Source organism: Talpa europaea, assembly GCF_964194135.1.
Source record: "Talpa europaea genome assembly, chromosome: 5".
Lineage (NCBI taxonomy): Eukaryota > Metazoa > Chordata > Mammalia > Eulipotyphla > Talpidae > Talpa > Talpa europaea.
In genome coordinates, this window is record NC_140071.1 from 110530795 (window position 1) to 110539215 (window position 8421).

Consider the following 8421-nt stretch of genomic DNA (forward strand, 5'->3'; position numbering starts at 1 on the left):
CTTACAATGTAAACTGTCAATCTTTTCTTAAATTAGAAAAGTCATTAAGATTAGTATAAATTAGGGCCTCCCCGGTGGCGCAGCGGTTGGGTTGAGCGCTAGGTTGTGAAGCTGCCCACAGCCTCTGAGGCGCCGGTTCGATCCCCGGCTGCTCCCTGGCCACTGGAGGAATGTCCTGCATGGCGCGTAGACCTCTCCTGCCACCCGCTGCTCCCTTCAGAAGTGAACTTCGGTCCTTCTGCCTGTTCTGCTCCCGGCTCTGGCTCTGGTGAATTCTCTCACCCTTCGGCACTTCTGACTGTACCCAGTGCTTGTATAAATAAATAAATAAATCTTAAAAAAAAATGATTAGTATAAATTAGGTAGAGAGCACACATTCAGAAAGAATATGTAAAAATATGAAACAGTCATATCGATGAAATTTTAAAAAGGTAATTTAAATAACAATAAATTATCTTGATTTATCAGATTGACAAAGATTAAAATAAAAATGCAATATTCATTTTGTTGAAGATGTGGGTGTTAGTTCTTTCTAGCCACTAACAAAAACATAGTATACTAGGTGACTTATAAACAAATACACACACACACACACACACACACACACACACACACACACATATATAGCACTTCTGGAAGCTTGAAAGTACAAGATCATGGCTAGGGATTCAGTTTCTCTTGAGAGCCATTTCCTCATTGATGACTGTCTTCTCTGTAACCTCACATGGCAGGAGGGCTAGGGAAACTTGTGAAGTCTTTTTTATAAAAACACTGTCTTTTTAATGAAAGCTCCTCATGACCTAGTATCTCCTATAGGTCTCACACAATAATAAGATGATATTGGGTTTTGGACTTTAGCATATTAATTTTGGAAGTAATCAGTCCATAATAGCATTGCAAATTAAGTACTGTCAACCACAAATTGTATGATACTAAGTATGCCAGTCTGCAACTTTATGTCAATAGCCTTACAAAATATACATAAATGTTGGCCCAGTCCCTTATCTTGCAGGTAAACTCACAAGTATACAAATATTCTCTTTTTAAAATTAATTCATTAATCATAACCACCACATTCTCTTTCTTTTATAAGACACTTAACCACCTGCCAAGCAGTGTTCTTGGCACTGGTGATAAAGACATATGTATAATAATATCTGGTACTACATTATTTATAAATGTTAGAAACTGTACACTGATTATAATACACCCATACAGGAAAAATATATAGTACTTAAAATAATGATATATATTCTATGTACTTATAAGAATAGAAAGTATATTTTAATACAATAAGTATATTTGAATATAAATGGAACACCATTTGATTTATTATTTTGTTGAAAATGTGTATTTGTGGTGTATGTATATACAACTATTTTCCATATTTTGTCTCATCAGTCATTTTGTTTATGAAATAATGAACATGATTTATTTATGCACAAAGAGGAAACTTTCCAAATAATATAAAATACAACTCTTGACTTATAGTATATTTTCTTATTTTTTTCTTCAGACAACCAGACATGTAAAACATATTATTAATCCTCTCACCAAAAAATCAGCATTATCACCACAGATACAGATAAAGTCACTTAGAATCTTTACTCCTTCTGTTGTTCAATCTCCAGCTAATTTTTGCCAGCACCAACATTGGCCTTTGCAGCACCCCTGATTGCAGTACCCCTGACTTTCTTCATTCTGTTCTTGTGCTCCTTTTGCTGTATCTTCTCCTTCGTATACAGGCCATGTCTTACAAGTGTATGTTTGGATTCATTTTTCTTTGCATAACCTGAGAAATCATAAATCATCCAAAGCCAACTGTCTTGCCTTCACCAAAATGGGTTCTACATGCAAATGCAAAGATGACATCAGGGGTAGTATTGTAGATTTAATCTAGCTTTTCCCGAATTTCTGTCTTAGGTACTGTTGCCCTCCCAGGGTGAAGGACATTAATGATCATTTGCTTCCACTGAAGCATGAACTTCCTTGTCTGTATAGTTATTGTGTCATTCATGATGGCAATGGATATACAGAAAACTAGGTTGCTTTCTAAACAGCCTGTATTTTTTTTTTTTAGTATTTAATAAATGTGCTTAGGTTTGGTTTCAAACTGAATTATAGTTTTAGCCTGAGGACATTGCAATATATGAATCCAGAATAAGAAACTGTTAATTAATTAATAATGGATTTAGTTAAAAATACTCTCAGCTACCCCCATCTACTTACAGGAATTTTGGAAATATAAAAGTAGATCTACTATAGCCTCTATCTATAGGGAAGATAGAGGAGGAGAGTGGATCATTTGTACACATCAGGACAGAAAAAATAGAACTGCTAAATTGTATAAGATATTGTTTCATTAGACTGCATCATAGAATGATGCAGTAGAGTCCATGTAATATTTTAATTGAAGGATTAGTATGTAAAAAGTCCAAATAAACAATGAGAAAAATAGTGGACTGAACAGTACTGTTTCCATGTAGTACAGTACAATTGAAATAAAATCATGGAACTAAAGTTTAGAAAATGAAATTAGGGTCAGAAAATGGAAGCCTGGAATATCAGTTTGCTAATTCAAATATTAGTCTATAGGCAGAACAGATTTTACTTACAATGTGGAATGGCAAATTGACATGAATATAGATTTATTTTAATTATAAAAAGAGATTATAAATAATTAGACCAGAAGGAATTGAAGGCAGTCAGAATACCACTGATTTTGGCCTTGCTTTGAATATGCAATTTAAGAAGCATTTTGTCTTAATTAGTTCAGTCTATCAGCATGTAATTCCCCAGAACAAGGAGATAAGAAAAGTCACCAAAAATATAATCAACCCATATATTTACATAATCATTAAAAGCATTTAAATATTTCTATTGATTACATTGGATTTGAATGTTCATATTCACAGGGATTTCAAATTTTCCTGTGTTTGACACAAAGGAGATTGAAAAGAGAATAGGGTGATAGTCAGTGTGGTACCAGGGTTTAATGGGGGAAAATAGATCTGATGCCTTGAAGAAGAGAAGCATTTCTGCAATTAAAAATTATTTAAAATAATTGATGACAAAAATCCATGGAAAGTAATAGTTTAAAATGATTATGCATGCATGCATTTTTACATACACTGAGATTTAGCATCTTTTAAGAAGCAATCAACATATAGTATTTGAACGAACCTTGTTATAAAGCTATTTCTCATCAGGCCTATGTTTAATTATCAATAAAGTAAAAATGATAAGTATTATACTTTGAACCATGCTTGGATTATGATTGTAGGATAAGGTAAAAAGTATCAGGCTTTTCTGTCCTCCTGCCATTAGGATAGATGACGGAAACCTGCGGTCCTGAATGCTTGCCTGATGGAGGGCACCTGGAATAGGGTGTGGGCATATGCTAATGGGATTCACCTGGGCTGAGACTGGGCTTTTAAGGCCAGTGTCACGGGGATGCCAACAAGGAGCAGAGAAGCCGAGAGAAGCAGAGAAGTAGAAGCAGAACCACAAGAGAAGCAGAGAGAATGCCGGAGAGCCCTGTGAAGACTTGCTGGGGGCTGGGAGGCCTGCCTCCCAGGCCCCCAGTATCCCTACCTGCTATATCACTGGTAAATCCCAATAAAACCCTGAAAAGCCACCGAGGGCTCCAGGACTCTCTCCTCCTTTACCCCGTCTGCATAGAATCATAGAAAACCTACACTGTGTCCATTCCTGCCCTTTACAATGATAAATGTTGATTTTACATCATGTTGTAATAAATAGAATTCACACAAGCCACATTTGCTTTGCAGGCTGTTACCTGGATATTATTAAAACATTCTAAAGAATGATAAATACTTGTAACATAAAACAACAAAAAGCACATGAGTCTTTATATCAATTTTTACCAACTTCCTCCAAGTAGATAATCTATGTCAAGCATAAATGAGGAAATCCTGTTTTTTCCAGATTTTACCATTTCTCCTTTTCTTTTGAAAAATAGTTATATATTGCTTTGTTAAATATGGCTATATACATAACATATAAACCATATAATATAATACTTAAATATATAAATACAAAGAAGAGTATATATATATGCATGCATATCTGTATAATCTATTTACATCTATCTATCTACAGAGAGACTATCCTATGGTATATATTTTGTACCTAAAAAGTTGATTACACAATTCTTTTGGAAATAATTTAGAAATTAAAATCATTTTAAAAGCAACTACAGTCAATCTATGAGCATTGAATGTGACTTAATATTAGTGACAATGGGGCCTCTCCAGTGGCACAGCGGTTGAGCACTGGGTTGTGAAGCTGCCCACAGCCTCTGTGGCGCCGGTTCAATCCCCAGCCACTGCTGGGCGAGGGTCCCACATGGCATGCAGACCTCTCCTGCCACACCTGCTGCTTCCCTCAGCAGTGTATTTCGTCGGTCTGCCTGTTCTGTTCCTCACTCTGGCTCTGGTGAATTCTCTCACCCTCCCGTGCTTCTGACTGTACCCCAGTGCTTGTATAAATAAATAAATCTTTAAAAAAACAAATATTAGTGACAATAGCCACAGGAAATTATTATTAATGATTAATAACAAGTTGCTCCCCAAGAGGTACGTACATTGAAAGAAATGCAAATATACACAAAATCAGTAAATAAGAAGTGACCTAGGACAATGTGGATAGGAAATAAGTATTATGAATTATAAAGGAATACTATTTATTTGAATAAAGGAAAGTTCACAGTGTCTCAAAACACTGCAAAATGAGTCATAGAAAAAGCTGAACTCAATTATGAATATTTGAAATAGATTCAGCAAAATGCCCACCTCTGGATTTTCCAGCCTAAGTAACCATAGGATACTCTGGTTTCTCTTCAGATCGTATAAATCTTTCACCTTTTACTAAGTAACCATAGGAGATATTTTGTAAAATTACAATAATTTCTAAAACAACTCAAGAAAAACTCTTTGAAATTTAAGAAACCATACTTTAGGGTAAGTAATAATTTTAACAAATTGGGGTGAGGGAAATACTGGCTTAAACCACAGTATCAACGAGGTTTTAGCTTAAGGATTTTTCTTTCCATAGACCCTGAGCTATACTTTTCCAAAAGTTCAAAAGCAATCAGGTTATATTCAAACTTCCTTCTCAAGGGACAACCTAATTTTTCATCAGTTCTTTGAGCAAAACAACAGTTTTTATACAGCATAAATTGAACTGTAAAATTAACCTGGACATTAAACATTGTTGACATCTCTAACCTCTTCTCCTAGCACTGCCCTGCCCTGCCCCCCATTTAAATAGTTTAAATATTTGGATTCTTTATATCTCATAAATTTGGGATCATAATTAGGCACACACTTTGCTTTAACTTCTCACTTTAAACTCTTGAGTGTAATCAAACTTAAGTAGACACAAATGAAATGTTTTCTTTTTCCCGAAAGTCTCTATTGTCATAGTAATAGATTAACATTATAACATTGGAAATATCAACCAAAATAAGGGAAAATTTTAAAATATCATTTGCTCCAATAGTCCAGGTATGGAACTCTGTGTGGGGAGTGGGTTGCTGGTGGGTGGCAAGAAGCAGCCAGGTGTGTGTCAGGTTTTGACAGAACAAACCTGAATATTTTTACTTCTCACGTAGTTGAGCAACATATCAACAAAGCAACTAATATAGATGATAGAAAACTGAGAGACCTGTGTTACTCAACCCAGATCATGGGGAAAGTATAAATTTACATAAGAGCTACCATATCTGAAAAAAGTACTGGTGTGTCCTAAAGAAAGAAAACTCAAGCTACAATTTATATCATGTATATCCTTTAAAGTTATGGATATGACCAAAGTATGAATACAGGATGACGGACTCTTTGAAGGATTTCCTACCATAGGGTAGAAGTCGCATGAAATGAATCCTAACTTGAGCTTTTACAACTCTACCATCTTTCTATTTGTACTATATTATATATATATATAAAATTTTGTTTTATTCAAAGATTTATTTATGTATGCAAGAACTAGGGTACAGGCCAAAGGTGCACAGGCTGAGAGGACTCGCCAGAGACAGAGTGGGGAGCAGAACAGGTAGACTGACTGAGGGAGAAGCGGGCAAGACAGGCGATGCCTCCTGCACCATGTGGGTAGTTCCTTGGCAGGCAGGGTATCGAACTCATGCTGCAGAGACTGCAGACAGCTTCATAGTGTTGTGCTTAACCCCTTGCACTACCAGGGATGCCATATATATATATATATATTTTTTTTTTTTTAAAGGCTATTGAGGAGATTCAGAAATCAATAAAGATGTTAAGTTTTAAATAATAATAGCTGTGGCAGCAGTCCTGCCTACTGTGACTATACAGGTATGTCTTTGCCAACCTGTCCCTTTCAGAGGCAGCTATTTCTATCTGCTTGTGTTTACACAAGTGTCTTTATTCTCCTCCTTTTTATAATAAACCTGCCCTTCTGGATATAAAAATCAATCAATCAGTCAATCAATAATATCTGTCAAGGACTGAGGAGAACATGTTGGGAAGAAAATTAATCCATATGCCAGTAGTAGTTTCTATCTTTGAAAGAGTTCTGTTTGCTAACTTGTGCTAGGCTAAAAGAGAAAGATTTAGAATTTTTTTTAAAAGAGCAGATAGAAATGTACCTTCAGCAAAATAACATATTTTTGCAGTTTATTGTAAGTATGACAAATAAAAATTGAGTCAAGGTATTGGTCATCAAATATCTGATTTGCTTCCCTTCTTGAAAAACAGGGAGCTATGATAATTGCAGGGCTAGAGAGGAGAATGGGGAAGAAGCATTATGCTGAGGAACTTTCCTTAAAGTGTGTAGGGTAAAGAAAATGTCAGGCTTTTCTGCCCTTCCGCCATCAGGATAGATGATGGATCCTTGCGGTCCTGAATGTATGCCTGATGGCGGGCACCTGGAATAGGGTGTGGGCATAGGTAGATGGGATTCAGCTGAGCTAAGACTGTGCTTTTAAGGGCGGCGTCTCGGGGACGCCAGCAGCAGCAGCAGTAGCAGCAGCAGCAGCAGTATGAAGCCAAAAGAGAAGCTGAGAAGCAGCAGAACCAACTCCAGAGAGCCCAGATAGAGTGAAGACTTGCTGGGGGCTGGGAGGCCTCCCAGCCCCCCAGCCAGCACCCCTGCCTGCCATATGCCTGGTGAACCCCAAATAAAAAACCTGCAAAACTACTGAGGACTACTGAGGACTCAGACTCCTCCTTTACCCGGTCTGCATGGGATCAGAAAACCTGCACCGTGGTCCAGTTCTGCCCTTACAAAGTGTTTCATTACACTTTCATAAACTGTATCTTTGTGTCCTCTTAAGATTCATTCGTTGAAATCCTACTTCCCAATATGATTGTATTGACACCAGAGACCCAGACCCCTCCAGGATCTGGCATTTGGCCCCAGAGTGTGGCATGTGGGTGGTGCCAGGGGCAGCGGGTGGTGGGATTTTCACTGCCACCATGAGTGGCCCTTTTGGGACTCAGGCTGCAGGCCAGCAGAGAAAGCAGATGGCAGTGGTTCCCCTAACCATGCCTTCCCAGAGCATGCAGCCTCTTGGGCCTCAAGGGGCCAAAACCTACACTTTGCCCAGCTGCAGGCAATAGAGAGGCCTGTGAATTTGGTGCTTGGATGGGGGGATAGATGGATCAGGTGTGAGCTATGAGCTGATTGGTAGATGGTCATATCAGCCATAGGATTGAAGCCAATCAATCAGACTTGTAGATGGGAGTGGGAGGCTCTGGTAGAGGTTATAAGACATGGCAGATGCCAGATTGAGGGTCCTGCACTCTCTGACTTGCTCTTGTGCTTGCTTACCTCTGCAGGCAGGAACAGGGGCTGACTTTCTCTACCTCGCTCATTGGGGCTGGAGACTCCTGCATGTTTCTGAGACCCAAGCTCTGATGTACTCAGTTCCTGGAAAAGACTCTTCCTGGACTCTAAGAAGCAGCATCCAGCAGCAGTCCTCCACAGGAAAGAGAGAAGATAAAAAATGTCCTAAAAAAGCCAAAGAGCTTCCCGGAGGCCAGGGGCTGCTGCCTGCCTCTGGCCTGCCTCTGACATGGCCTGAAAGTAGCACCAAGTCTCAGGCCTGCTGTCTCAAGAGCTCTTTGTTGTTGCAGTGGGCCAACAGCTCACAGAGAACTGTAACGCTAGTGACCTATAGTCACTGGTGCTGCATGGCACTGTTGATGGGTGACAGGCATTCTGTATCTGGGTCACCGCTGAGTGCTTTTAATCATCCAGAGGTATCACTTCTCATTGCTGCTGCCTCCATTGCTGTCTGGTCCAGTGTCAGTGCTGCTCATCCCGACCTTCAGACTGTGGCTGTGGGCTGCTGTGGCATCATCACAGCGGCCTCTCCTGTGAGTGACTCTAACTTTGGTGAGTTGGTTCTGGGTCCACTGCTCA

At 38.7% G+C, this 8421-nt stretch overlaps 1 pseudogene across 1 annotated transcript; it reads right to left on the bottom strand.

Annotated features, from left to right (window-relative positions):
- Positions 1-1631: 1631 nt before the first annotated feature.
- Positions 1632-2221, bottom strand: LOC311170887 (small ribosomal subunit protein eS24-like; annotated as a pseudogene). The gene has a single exon. The product of its transcript is annotated as a small ribosomal subunit protein eS24-like (transcript).
- Between the last annotated feature and the right edge of the window lie 6200 nt (positions 2222-8421).